This window comes from Macaca nemestrina, chromosome 11 (genome assembly GCF_043159975.1).
Source record: "Macaca nemestrina isolate mMacNem1 chromosome 11, mMacNem.hap1, whole genome shotgun sequence".
Classification (NCBI taxonomy): domain Eukaryota; kingdom Metazoa; phylum Chordata; class Mammalia; order Primates; family Cercopithecidae; genus Macaca; species Macaca nemestrina.
Window position 1 is genome coordinate 136,618,563 of NC_092135.1, and position 14,212 is coordinate 136,632,774.

At 47.6% G+C, this 14,212-nt stretch overlaps 2 long non-coding RNA genes across 4 annotated transcripts in view; one reads left to right on the forward strand and one right to left on the reverse strand.

The window, feature by feature from the left end:
* On the reverse strand, positions 1-13,307 carry LOC139357268 (uncharacterized). Of its 2 annotated transcripts, XR_011610199.1 has the most exons (4): positions 12,282-13,307; positions 8,971-9,348; positions 8,805-8,827; positions 8-131 (listed from the first exon to the last, which is right to left on the reverse strand). It is a non-coding gene; the product is annotated as an uncharacterized lncRNA (long non-coding RNA). The 2 variants fall into 2 exon arrangements; XR_011610200.1 differs by lacking the exon at positions 8,805-8,827 and having other exon boundaries at positions 1-131; positions 9,233-9,348; positions 12,282-12,419.
* Positions 12,816-14,212, forward strand: part of LOC105474000 (uncharacterized) — a 23,743-nt gene continuing 22,346 nt past the window's right edge. For both annotated transcript variants that reach the window (XR_003016301.2, XR_011610201.1), the window contains exon 1: positions 12,816-13,507. This is a non-coding gene — a long non-coding RNA (uncharacterized lncRNA). The remainder of the gene's footprint in view (positions 13,508-14,212) is intronic.

Genomic DNA, 14,212 nt, shown 5'->3' on the forward strand with positions numbered 1-14,212 from the left:
GGTAGATCCACTGACAGCTTGCACCATGCACCTGGAAAGGCCTCAGACACTCAATGCCATCTTGTGAAAGCAAAGCCACAGGGGTGAAGCAGTCCAAGGCCATGGGAGCCCATCTCTTGATTCAGCGTGACCTAGATGTGAGACATGGAGTCAAAGGAGATTATTTTGGAACTTTAAGGTTGGTTACTGCCCTGTTGGATTTTGGACTTGGGTGGGACCTGGACCCTTTTTGTTTTGGCCAATTTCTCTCATTTGGAATGGGTGTATTTGTCTGATGCCTGTACCTCCATTGTATCTTGGAGGTAATTAACTCATATTTGATTTTACAGGCTCATAGGCAGAAGGAATTTGCCTTCTCAGATGAGACTTTAGATTTGGACTTTGGGGATAATGATGGAATGAATTAAGACTTTGGGGGACTGTTGGAAATACATAATTGTGTTTTGAAGTGTGAGGACATGGTATTTTAAAGAGACCATGAATAGAATAACATAGTTTGGCTTTGTCCCACCCAAATCTCTTCTTGAATTGTAGTTCCCGTAATCCCCATGTGTCATGGGAGGGACCTGGTGGGAAGTAGTTGAATCATGAGGGTGTTTATTAGTCTGATCTCACATTGCTATAAAGAACTGCCCAAGATGGGGTAATTTATAAAGAAAAGAAGTTTAAATGACTCATAGTTCCACAGGGCTGAGGAGGCCTCAAACAACTTACAATCACAGTGGAAGGGGAAGTAAACACATCCTTCTTTACAGGATGGCAGGAAGGAGAAGTGCCAAGTAAATGGGGGAAAAGCTCCTTATAAAACCATCAGATCTGAAAACTCAATCACTGTCACGAAAACAGCATGGAGGTAACTCCCTCCATGATTCAGTTACCTCCCACAAGGTCCCTTCTATGACATGTGGGGATTATGGGAGCTACAATTCAAGATGAGATTTGGGTGGGGACATGACAAAATCATATCACTGTACCTAAGGGATGATCCAAGACATCTCATCGTACAGTGTTCACACCTCAGGAATGATCCAAGACACCTCCTGTTGCAGTGCTCACACCTCAGGAATGACCCAAGACATCTCCTAGTGTAATGATCCTACCTCAGGGATGATCCAAGACATCTGGTGCAGTGCTCACAATTCAGGGATGATCCAAGACACCTCCTGGTCCAGTGCTCACAACTCAGGCATAATCCAAGACACCCCCTGGCGCAGTACTCCCTCCTTAGGGATGAGCCAAGACAACTGCTTGTGAAGTGCTCACATCTCAAGCGCAATCCAAGACACTTGCTGGTGCAGTGTTCCGACCTCAAGGATGATAAAATACACTTCCTGGTGCAGTGCTGACAATTCAGGCATCATCTAAGAGACCTTCTGGTGCAGTGCCTACTTGTCAAGTTTGACACATCTCCTGGTGTAGTGCTCCGACCTCGGGGATGTTATAAGATACCTCCTGGTGCAGTACTCACACCTCAGGAATGATCCAAGACAACTCCTGGTACACTGCTTCCACCTCAGGGATGATCCAAGACTCCTTCTGGTGTAGTGCTCCCACCTCAGGGATGATCCAAAACACCTCCTAGTGCAGTGCTCACTCCTCAGACATGATCAAAGACACTTCCTGGTGCAACGCTCAAGCCTTAGGGATGATTTGTGATGCCTTTTGATGCAGTGTTCACACTTCAAGGATGATCCAATACAACTTCTGGTGTAGTACTCTCTCCACAGGGATGATACAGGACAGCTCCTGCTACAATGGTCACACCTCAGAAGTGATTTAAGACAGATCCTGGTGCAGTGCTCACACCTCAGGGGTGAATCAAGACACCTCTGCTGCAGTGCTCACACCTCAGGGCTGATTCAAGACACCTCCTGGTTCAGCACCTGCACCTCAGAAATGATTCAAGACACCTCCTGGTACAGTGCCTGCACCTCAGGGATGATCTGGGACATCTCCTGGTGCAATGCTCACACCTCAAGGATGATCCAAGACACCTCCTGGTGCAGTGCTCACACTTCAGCCACCATCCAAGACACCTTATGAAGCAGTGCCTGCACCTCAGAAATGATCCAAGACACCTCCTGGTGTAGTGCTCCCTCCTCAGGGATGCTCCAAGACACCCCTCGTGTAGTGCTCCCACCTAAAGCATGATTTGAGACATCTGCTGGTGCAGTGCTTGCATCTTAGGAATGATCCAAGACACCTTCTGGTGCAGTGCTCACAAGTCAGGGTTGATCTAAGACACCTCCTGGTGCAGTGCTCACACCTCAGGGATGTTCCAAAACACCCCCTGGTGAGTAATCACAACACAGGCATGATCCAAGAAGCCTCCTGGTGCAGTGCTCACACCTCAGGGATGCTCCAAAACACTTCTTGGTTCAGTGTTCACAACTCAGATATGATTTAAGACACCCCTTGGTAGAGTGATCACACTCAGACATGATCCAAGATACCTCCTGGTGCAGTGGTCACATCTAGGGATGATTCTAAAAAACCACCTGGTACAGTGCTCACACTCAGGCATGACCCATGACACCTTCTAATCCAGTCCTCACACCTCAGGGATGATCCAAAACATCTGATGCAGTGCTCACAACTCTGGCATGATCCGAGATACCTCCTGGTGCAGTGCTCATACCTAGGAATGATCCAAAAAACCACCTAGTGCAGTGTTCACACTAAGGCATAATACAAGACATTTCCTAGTGCAGTGCACACACCTCAGGGATGATCCAAAGCACCTCCTGGTGTAGTGCTCAACCCACAGGGATGATCCAAGACACCTCCTGGTGCAGTGCTCCCACCTCAGGGATGATTCAAGACACCTCCTGGTGCAGTGCTCACACTTCAGGCATGATCTAAGATACCCCCTGTTACAGTACTCCCTCCTCAGGGATGGGTTAAGACACTTGCTGGTCAGTCATGATCAGGCATGATCCAAGACACTTGTGATGCAGTGCTCCGACCTCAGGAATAATGCAAGATAACTCCTGATGCAGTGCACACACCTCAGGGATGACTCAAGACACATCCTGGTGCAGTGCTCACATTTTAGGGATGATAAAAGACACTTCCTGGTGCAGTGCTCAAACCTCAGGCATAATCCAAGAGAGCTCCTGGTGCAGTGCCTGCACCTTAGGGATGATCAAAAACACCCCCTAGTGCAGTGCTGACACCTCAGGCACAATTTAAGACACTTCCTGGTGCAGTGTTCACACCTGAGGGACGGTCCAAGACATCTTCTGATGCAGTGCTGCCACTTCAGGGATGATCCTAGAGATCTCCTTGTGCAGTGCCTGCACCTCAGGTTTGATCCAAGACACCTCATCATGTAGTGATCCCACCTCAGAGACGATATAAGAGACCTCCTGGTACATGGGTCACACCTCAGGCATGATAAGACACTTCCGGGTGCAATGTTCACACCTCAGGGATGATCCAAGACACCTCTTGATGTAGTACTCTTCTCTCTGATGATTCAAGACACCTGCTCGTGCAGTGCTCACATCTCAGGGAGGATCCAAGACACCTCCTGCTACAGTGCTCACACCTCAGGAATGATTCAGGACATTTCCTCATGCAGTTATCCTACCTCGGGAATGATTCAAGACACCTCCTGGTGCAATGCTTAGACCTTTGAGATGATCCAAGATACCTGCTGGTACCGTGCTCAACCTTCAGGAATGATCCAAGACACCTCCTGGTGCAGTGTTCACAGGCAGAATACAAGACATCTCTTGGTGCAGTGCTCACACCTCAAGGATGACTCAAGACACCTCCTGGAGTAGTGCTCCCTCCCCAGGGATGATCCAAGACCCCTTTGGTGCAGGGCTGTTGCCTTAGGGATGATTCAAGATGTCTCCTGGTGAAGTGTTCCCACCTCAGGGAAGATTCAAGGCACCTGTTGGTGTAGTGCTCCTAGCTCAGGGATGATGCAACATGCAAGACACTTCCTGGTGCAGTGATCCCACCTCAGGGATGCTCTAAGTCACCTCGTGTAGTGCTCACAATTCAGGGATGATACTAGACACATCCTGGTACAGTGCTCACACCTCAGGTGTGATGCAAGACACCTTCTCTTGCAGTACTCCCTCCTCAGGAATGAGCCAAGACACCTGCTGGTGCAGTGCTCACACATCAGGCATGATTCAAGACACTTGCAGGTGCAATGCTCCCACCTAAGTGACGATCCAAGACACCTCTAGGTGTAGTGCTCCCAATTCAGGGAGGATAAAAGATACTTCCTGGTGCAGTGCCCAAACCTCAGGCATAATCCTACAGATCTCCTGGTGCAGTGTCTGCACCTTAAGGATGATCCAAGACACCTTCTGGTGTAGTGCTCTCACTTCAGAGATTACTTAGACACCTCCTGATGCAGTGGTTACAACTCAGTTGTCATCCGAGATACCTCCTGGTGTAGTGCTCCCTCCTCAGGGTTATCCAAAAAACCTGGTGCAGTAGTCCCTTCTCGGGGATGGATGAAGACACCGCCCTGTGCAGTACTCCCAGCTCAGAGATTATTTAAGACACCTCCTGGTGCAGTGCTCACACCTCAGGGATGATAAAAGACACTTCCTGGTGCAGTGTTCAAACCTCAGGCATAATCCAAGAGACCTACTGGTGTAGTGCCTGCACCTCAGAGATGATACAAAACACCTCCTGGTACATGGGTCACACCTCAGGGATGATATAAGATACTTCTGGGTGAAATGTTCACACGTCAGGTATGATGATCCAAAGACCTGCTGGTGAGGTGCTCACACCTCCGGGATGATCAAATAAATGTCTTGGTACAATGCTTACTCAAGGATGATTCAAGACACCTCTTGTTACAGTGATCACACCTCAGGCATGATCCAAGACATCCCTTGGTATAGTACTCTTTCCTCTGATGATTCAGGACACCTCCTGGTGCAGTGCTCACATCTCAGGGAGGATCCAAGACACTTCCTGTTACAGTGCTCACACCTCAGGGATGATTCAAGGCACTTCCTGGTACAGTGATCCTACCTCAAGGATATCCAAGACACTTCCTGGTGCAATGCTCATACCTCTGAGATGAACCAAGATACCTGCTGGTGTAGTGCACACACTCAGGCATAATTCAAGACACTTCTTGGTGCAGAGCTCGCACCTCAAAGATGACCCAAGACACCGCCTGAAGTAGTGCTGTCTCCCCAGGGATGATGCAAAACATCTCCTGGTGCAGGGCTCCCACATCAGGGATGATTGAAAACACCTTGTGCAGTTCTCACATTACAGGGATGATCCAAGACACCTCCTGCTGCAGTAATCACACCTCAGTGATGATCCAAGGCACCACCTGGTGCAGTGCTCCCACCTCAGGGATGATCCAAGATACCCCCTTTACAGTACTCCCTCCTCAGGGATGAGTTAAGACACTTGCGGGTCAGGCACAATCAAGCACGATCCAAGACACTTGCGATGGAGTGCTTTGACCTCAGGAATAATGCAAGACAACTCCTCGTGCAGTTACACCTCAGGGATGTCCAAAGACACGTCCTGGTGCAGTGCTCAGACTTCAGCGATGATAAAAGACACTTCCTGGTGCAGTGCTGAAACCTCAGGCATAATCGAAGAGATCTTCTGGTGCAGTGCCTGCACCTTAGGGATGATCAAAAACACCTCCTGGTGCAGTGCTGACACTTCAGGCATGATTTCAGACACCTCTTGTTTCAGTGCTCACACCCGAGGGATGATCCAAGACACCTCCTGGTGCAGTGCTCCCACCTCAGGGATGACCCAAGAGACCTCCTGGTGTTGTGCCTGATTCAACACACCTCATGGTGTGGTGATCCCACCTCAGAGACGATACAAGAGACCTCCTGGTACATGGGTCACACCTCAGGCATAAGACACTTCTGGGTGCAATGTTCACACCTCAGGCATGATCCAAGACACCTCTTGGTACAGTGCTCACTCCTCAAGGATGATTCAAGTCACCTCCTGTTGCAGTGCTCACACCTCAGGGAGGATCCAAGACACCTCCTGTTACAGTGCTCACACCTCAGGGATGATTCAAGACACTTCCTGATGCAGTGATCCCACCTCAGCATAGATCCAAGACACCTCGTGGTGCAGTGCTCACACCTTTGAGATGATCCAAGATACCTGCTGGTACCATGCTCAACCTTCAGGAATGATCCAAGACACCTCTTGGTTCAGTGCTCACACTCAAGCATAATACAAGATGCCCCTTGGTGCAGTGCTCACATCTCAGGGATGACCCATGACGCCTCCTGGAGTAGTACTCCCTCCCCAGGGATGATCCAAGACCCCTTTGGTGCACTGCTCTTACCTTAGGGATGAATCAAGATACCTCCTGGTGAAGTGCACCCACCTCGGGAAAGATTCAAGACACCTGCTGGTGTAGAGCTCCTACCTCAGGGATGATGCAACATGCAAAACACTTCCTGGTGAAATGCTCCCACCTCAGGGATGCTCTAAGACACCTCCTGGTGTAGTGCTCACAATTCAGGGATGATCCTAGACACCTTCTGGTGCAGCATTCACACCTCAGGTGTGATGCAAGACACCTCCTCATGCAGTACTCCCTGCTCAGGGATGAGCTAAGACACCTGCTGGTGCAGCGCTCACATGTCAGGCATAATACAAGACACCTTTTGGTGCCGTGCTCACATCTCAAGGTTGACCCAAGACACCTCCTGGAGTAGTACTGTCTCCCCAGGGATGATCGAAGACCTCTGCTGGTGAAGTGCTCCCACCTCAGGGATGAGTTAAGACCCCTTTGGTGTGGTGCTCTTACCTTAGGGATGATTGAAAACACCTCCTGAAGTGCCCACACCTCAGGAATGATCCAAGACACCTCCTGGTGTTGTGCTCCTACCTCAGGGATGATGCAACTTGGAAGACACTTCCCAGTGCAGTGCTCCCACCTCAGGGATGCTCCATGACACTACCCAGTGCAGTGCTCTCACCTCAGGGATGATCCTAAACACCTCCTGGTAAAGTGATCACCCCTCAGGCGTGATGCAAGACACCTCCTGGTGCAATGCTCCCAACTCAGGGATGATAAAAGACACTTCCTGGTGCAGTGCTCAAACCTCAGGCATAGTCCTACAGACCTCCTGGTGCAGTGTCTGCACCTCAGGGATGATCCAAGACACCTCATTACGTAGTGTTCCGACTTCAGAGATTACTTAAGACACCTCCGGGTGCAGTGGTTACAACTCAGTTATCACTCAAGATACCTCCTAGTGCAGTGATCCCTCTTCAGGGTTATCCAAAAAACCTCCTGGTGCAGTAGTCCCTTCTCGGGGATGAATGAAGACACCTCCTTGTGCAGTGCTCCCACCTCAAGGATGATAAAAGACACTTCCTGGCACAATGCTCAAACCTCAGGCATAATGTAAGAGACCTACTGGTGCAGTGCCTGCACCTCAGGGATGGTACAAAACACCTCCTGGTGCATGAATCACGCCTCTGGCATGATATAAGAAAACACTTCTGGGTGAAATGTTCACATGTCAGGTATGATGATCCAAGATACCTGCTGGTACAGTGCTCAACCTTCCGGAATGATCTGGGACACCTCCTGGTGCAGTGTTCACATTCAGGCATAATACAAGACACCTGTTGGTGCAGTGCTCACACCTCAAGGATGACCCAAGACATCTCCTGGAGTAGTGCTCTCTTCCCCGGGATGATCCAAGACAGCTCCTGGAGCAATGCTCCCACTTTACGGATGATTCAAACCCCTTTGGTGCAATGCTCTTACCTTAGGGATGATTCAAGACACCACCTGGTGAAGTGCTCCCACTTCAGGAATGATCCGAGATACCTCCTGGTGTAGTGCTCCTACCTCAGGGATGATGCAACATGCAAGACACTTCCTGGTGCAGTGCTCCCATCTCAGGGATGCTCCAAGACACCTCCTGGTGCACTGCTCTCAATTCAGGGATGATCCTAGACACATCCTGGTACAGTGCTCACACCTCAGGTGTGATGCAAGACACCTCCTCTTGCAGTACTGCCTCCTCAGGAGTGAGCCAAGACACCTGCTGGTGCAGTGCTCACACATCAGGCATGATTCAAGACACTTGCAGGTGCAATGCTCCCACCTAAGTGATGATCTGAGACACCTCCTGGTGCAGTGCTCCCAACTCAGGGGTGATAAAAGACACTTCCTGGTGCAGTGCTCAAACCTCAGGCATACTTTTACAGACCTCCTGGTGCAGTGTCTGCACCTCAGGGATGATCCAAGACACCTTCTGGTGTAGTGCTCCCACCTCAGGGATTACTTAAGACACTTCTTGGTGCAGTGGTTACAACTCAGTTATCATCCAGGATACCTCCTGGTGTAGTGCTCCCGCCTCAGGGTTATCCAAAAAACCTCCCGGTGCAGTAGTCCCTGCTCAGGGATGAATGAAGACACCTTGTGGAGTGCTCCCACCTCAGAGATTATTTAAGACACCTTGTGGTGCAATGTTCACACCTCAGGCATAATCCAAGAGACCTACTAGTGCAGTGCCTGCACCTCAGGGATGATACAGAACACCTCCTGGTGCATGAATCACACCTCAGGCATGATATAATGTGTGAAAATGTTCACACTTTATATAAGGTTCACACATTTAAGGGTGAAATGTTCACACCTCAGGTATGATTATCCAAAGACCTCCTGGTGAAGTGCTCTTACCTCCAGGAATATTCAAAACACCTCCTCTTACAGTATTCACCCCTCAGGGATGATTCAAGACACCTCCTGGTACAGTGATCACACCTCAGGCATGATCCAAGACACCTCTTGGTGTAGTGCTCACCCCTCAGGGAGGATCCAAGACACCTCCTGTTACAGTGCTTACACCTCAGGGATGATCCAAGACACTTCCTGGTGCAGTGATCACACTGAAGGGAAGATCCAAGACACCTCCTGTTACAGTGCTCACACCTCAAGGAGGATCATGCCTCAGGTATGATCCAAAACACCTCTTGGTGCAGTGCTCCTTCTTCTGATGATTCATTCTGGTGCAGTGCCTGATCCTCAGGGATGATCCAAGACATCTCCTGGTGCAGTGTTTTTACTTCAGGGATTATCCAAGACATATGGTGCAGTGCTCACAACTCAGGCATGATCCAAGATGCCTCCTGGTGCCATGCTCTCACACCTCAGGGATGAGTCAAGACCCCTTTGGTGCAGTGCTCTTACCTCAGGGATGATTCAACATACCTCCTGATGATGTGCTCATACCTCAGGAATGATCCAAGACACCTGCTGGTGCAGAGCCTGCATCTCAGGGATGATCCAAGGCACCCTTGGGTGCAGTGTTCACACCTCTAGTATGATGCGTGGAACCTCACAAGCACCTAGTGATAAGAAAAGGATCATTTAGTAAAGGAACTTGTGAGGCTGGCCTCAGAATTATCTCAGCATTGTGTTAGAAAGGCCAATATTTGTAATTCTTCAGGTGAAGAGTCTGTGAACCCACGATTTTCTCCTAGCCAAAGTTCCGGCTTGTATAATGCAGCAGAAGATAATATCTCATGTAGGAGAACTTGTTTCCCATGTATGCACTTTCTCAGTTAATGTCATCAGCAGCAACAGCTATTACTACTACATGAAGATTTATTTCAACCAACCAAAAGATGAATCCAAATCATAAGCTAAACATAGATTGGACAAAGAAAGGGCAGATGGTGAGCAGGGAATTCATTTGAATGTGAAATTAAATCCAAATAATAATCTTGAATCTGGACACACATCAGAACATAAACGTTTCCCTAATCACTAATCTAATCAGGTTTCCATATGGCTGATGGAGATTGTAAAGTGCCACCAATGATAAGGTATATGTTGCTCTCAAAGAAACTGAAAAGTTTTATATTACCATCTGAATGTTTGTGACCCCCTGGCCCCTACAAATTCATATATTGAAATTCTAACCCTTAAGGTGATGCTATTAGGACATGGGGCCTCTGGGAGGTGAGTAGGTCATGAGGATGGCACCTTCATAAATGGGATTAGTGCCCTTCTAAAAGGGACCCAAAAGAGCTTACTGGTCCCTTCCACCATGTGAGGACACAGGAAGAAGACACTGTTTATGAGCCAGAAAAATGGCCCTCGCCACACAATGAGTCTGCCTTGATCTTGGCCTTTTAGGCTCCAGAACTGTGAGAAATAAATTTTTATTGTTTACAAGCCACTTAGTTCATAGCGTTTTGTTATAGCAGCGAGCAGACCAAGGCAGACTACATGTCTATTGTGGAATTAGTCACCTAACATCTCTCTTCCCTTCTAGACTGCAATCTGTGTGAGGACAGATTATTTATTCTGAGTACATATTTTGTTTTGTGTATGACTGAGCCACCAGTAGCAACAGAACCTGGAACTTAGGGAATAACCAATAAGTATTTTCTGAATAAATGTTAATAATTTTAGTAAGATAAAAATCACAACAGATTAACCAAAATGGCAAAAAATGTGCAGAGAACACCAACCAAAAATAGGTAGCTGGGGAAGTTGGAATAAGTGTAATTCTGCTAATTTATTCACTTTGTTTTGTGACAGTATATCACAACATTCAGAAACACAGGATAAGAAGTATTTTTAAAGTTGTAAAAATAATTAAGGCTGGGTGTAGTGGCTCATGCCTGGAATCCCAGTGCTTTGGGAGGCCAAGTTGGGAGGATTGCTTGAGGCCAGGAGTTCTTGAGTCCAGCCTTGGCAACATAGAGAGATCCCATCTCTACAAAATTAAAAAAAAATTATCTGGGTGTAGGGCTGTGCACCTGAGGTCCCAGCTACTTGGGAGGCTGAGGCAGGAGGATTGCTTGAGCCCAGGAGTTCTGGGCTGCAATGAGCTGTGATGGGGCCACTGCACTTTAGCTTTCTCATGATCCTTTCGACATCCCACTCCACTCAGCAGAATTAACTTCTTCCCGTATTCATTTCCTTATATTTATATAAAAAAGAATTGCAATGAGAACAACAATGATGACTGTATTCTTCCAAGGAATAGGAGAGGAGAGAGAGAAAGAAAACAACCTAAAAATATATAAAACAACAATAGAAGAAAACCCTAGGAAGCATTCCACCAGGAGATTGAAATAAGATCCTATAACATAAGACCAAATGTATCAATTATAATTATAAATGTAAATGGGATAAATTTACACATTTTAAGAAAAAGACTCTCAGGGGGCACGTAAATCCAAAGACTTTTTGTATGTTTACAATAAGAAAAATGAACACAGAATCATGGGAATATTTCCAAGTAAATAAAAAAGAAAATAAAACCTAGAGCAAAATAGGAGTCACAATATTAATACCAGAAACTTTGAGTTCAAAGAAGAAAAACTGCATGAAGAGGATTTCTTTTTGTTGATAAAATGTTCAATCCATAATGAAGTTATACACTTCCATAAAACTAAATACAATAGACAGTATTAATATTTATTTGACGGGCCTGGTGCGGTGGCTCACGCCTGTAATCCCAGCACTTTGGGAAGCCGAGGCGGGTGGATCACGAGGTCAGCAGTTCAAGACCAACCTGGCCAAGATGGTGAAACCCCATCTCTACCAAAAATACTAAAATTAGCCAGGTGTGGTGGCGGGTGCCTGTTATCTCAGCTACTCGGGAGGCTGAGGCAGAGAATTGCTTGAAACCGGGAGGCAGAGGTTGCAGTGAGATAGCACCATTGCACTCCAGCCTGGGCAACAGAGTGAGAGTCCGTCTCAAAAAAAAAAAAAAAGAAATTATTTGAAGAGGGATTGGAACCACAAGGAGAAACTGGCGGCACTACATCTGTGGGCACTCTCGATCTCCTAGTCCCTGGAAGGTTTTGGAGACGAAGGTAAGTGGGCTTAACAGTTAATAATTACTCCATATTACTCAGAGCGTGGATGATGTCACATTAACTTTTCCCTCCAAATCAAGTAAAATTTAGCCAAAACATCCATATGCAAAGACTGGTAGCAAGCCTGACATTACATTTTTTTTTTTTTTCAATTGAAGCCTCACCCCTCCCTTGAACCCGACATAGGGACTTCTTTCTGGACAAAGGAGAGAGACCTGGTCCTCTGTCCAAGGTGGCCGCTGCTGCCCCGCCCCCAGGCCGGGCCTGTCCACTCAAAGCCTGGCAGCTCCAGCAGCGAATCAAAGCCCCTGTGCCAAGTGGGGACACAGGGATGCAGTCCCCCCCTCACTCCCACAGCCCCTTTGGCAGCCCTTCTGCCCCAGGCCTGCAGCTGAGGACCTGTCCGTTAGCTCTGCAGGTGGGCTGGAGGTATGGTCAGTTACCTTTAGCTCCTATCTTGGTCCACTTGGGCTACCGTAACAAAATACCGTAGCCGGGGTGGCTCAGGAACATCAGGAATGTGTTGCTCACAGTTCTGGATGATGGAGGTCCGAGGTCGAAGGCCCAGCAGCTTCGGTGTCTGGTGCGGAGCCGCCTTCCAGCTGGTAGGTGTCGTCTCTCAGGCCTCTTTGATAAGGGGCCCCATCCTATTGTGAGGTTTCTGCCTCTGTGACCTCATCACCGCTAATGTGAGACCCCGCCCTCACTTGGGGATGAGGATTCCAGCGTGTCAGTTTGCTGGGGACACATTCTGACCGTTGAACTCTTTAAAGCAAAGCCCTCATTTCTCCCCTTTCTTTCCGAGTGGGGCTGAGGACGCAGTGGGAAGAGTTTGACGGTCCAGATAGCCTAGCCCCAGACCCCAGACCACCAGAAATCCTGTTCAGGGGCTCAGTATTGAGAAAGGCAATGTCTGGGTCCCCTTCCTCAAGGCTGGGCAGGCAGCCCTGCTCCTATGAGAGGTGCTGCCCCTGCTACTCAGCCTTGCCCTGCGGACGCAGTCTGCTGCGGGGGTTTCCTGGCAAATCAGCCAGCACATCAGGGTCTCGAGTATGCGAATAATGGAAGACTGACGTGGAAGTCTATGTTTTAACCATCCTTGCGACAGAGCCCACCTTACTTCCTGTGACCCTGGATCCGCAATACATTCTAAATGCTGGAGATTGTAGAGGTCACATCTCCTAACTACAGTGTAACGACAGTCAAAATAACAATTCAGGAATAAACTGGAACCAGAAGACCCACTTCCTGGGAACTTAAAACAGTCATCTCATGGATAAAAGAGAAAAACCAAGTCAGCAGTGACACAGTATTTCGAAAAGAACAAAAAAGAAAAAGTTACATGCTAGAGCTTATTGGATATAGCTTGGACTATACTGAGAAAATAATTCCGCAGTTTTAAAACTGTCAAAGGAAATTAAGAAATCACTTGAAATAAAAGACAAACAAACCCAAGGAAAGCAGAAGTAAGGACTACAGATAACAGCAGAAATAATGAATTTGAAAATGGAAACAAGTGAATTGATAAATGAAGCCTGAGAGCTGACTCTAGAAAAATAGAATGGATAATCTAACTCGTTAACCAAGGAGAAATGTAAGAAAACACGAATGCTCCTCATAAGACTAGCCTTGGATAAACCAGAATTTGAAGAGAACAATTCTTACCATTGTAAGTTAAAAGAGTTTGAAAATGTAGTTGAAGAAGGTAATTTTCGAGAAGTGTATATTATTAAAATTAATTGAAGATGTGGTAACATATTCAAATGCACCAACATCTACAGAAACATTTGAGAAAGTTGTAAAAGAATCAGCGCAACAAAGTGTAGCTTGTTTGTGAGTGCATGGTGTGTGTGTGCCTATATGAGCATGTGTGCATACATATGCATATTTATGGGGTGTGTGTGCCTGTGTGTGCATGTGTGCACATGCATACGTATGGGTGATGTGCATTATGCATGGTGTGTGTGTATGTGGTAAGTGTGTGTGCCTGTCTGTGCATACATGTGCATGTGTGCATGGTGTGTGTGTGTGTGTGTGTGTTTTAGCCTTCTATAATCTTCCTCATGCTTTCCACGCTCCTTCAAATGCAAGTAATAATAATCAAAGGAAAACAAAGCCCCATATGTTTAGGGACAGTGCCATGCTTTTCTGACTGGTGAAGCTCTGTATCTTTAGGGGCGGTGCCATTCTTTGCTGACTGGTGAAGCCCTGTATCTTTAGGGACAGTGCCATGCTTTGCTGACCGGGGTGCTGGCTGTCTACTGCTGGTCCAGACCCACCTCCATCCTCACCATGCTCCATGTTGCAGGAGGCTGACTGCATGGGCCAGACCCCAGTGGCTTCTCTGCTCTTTGGCTTCTGGTCAGGTTGGCAG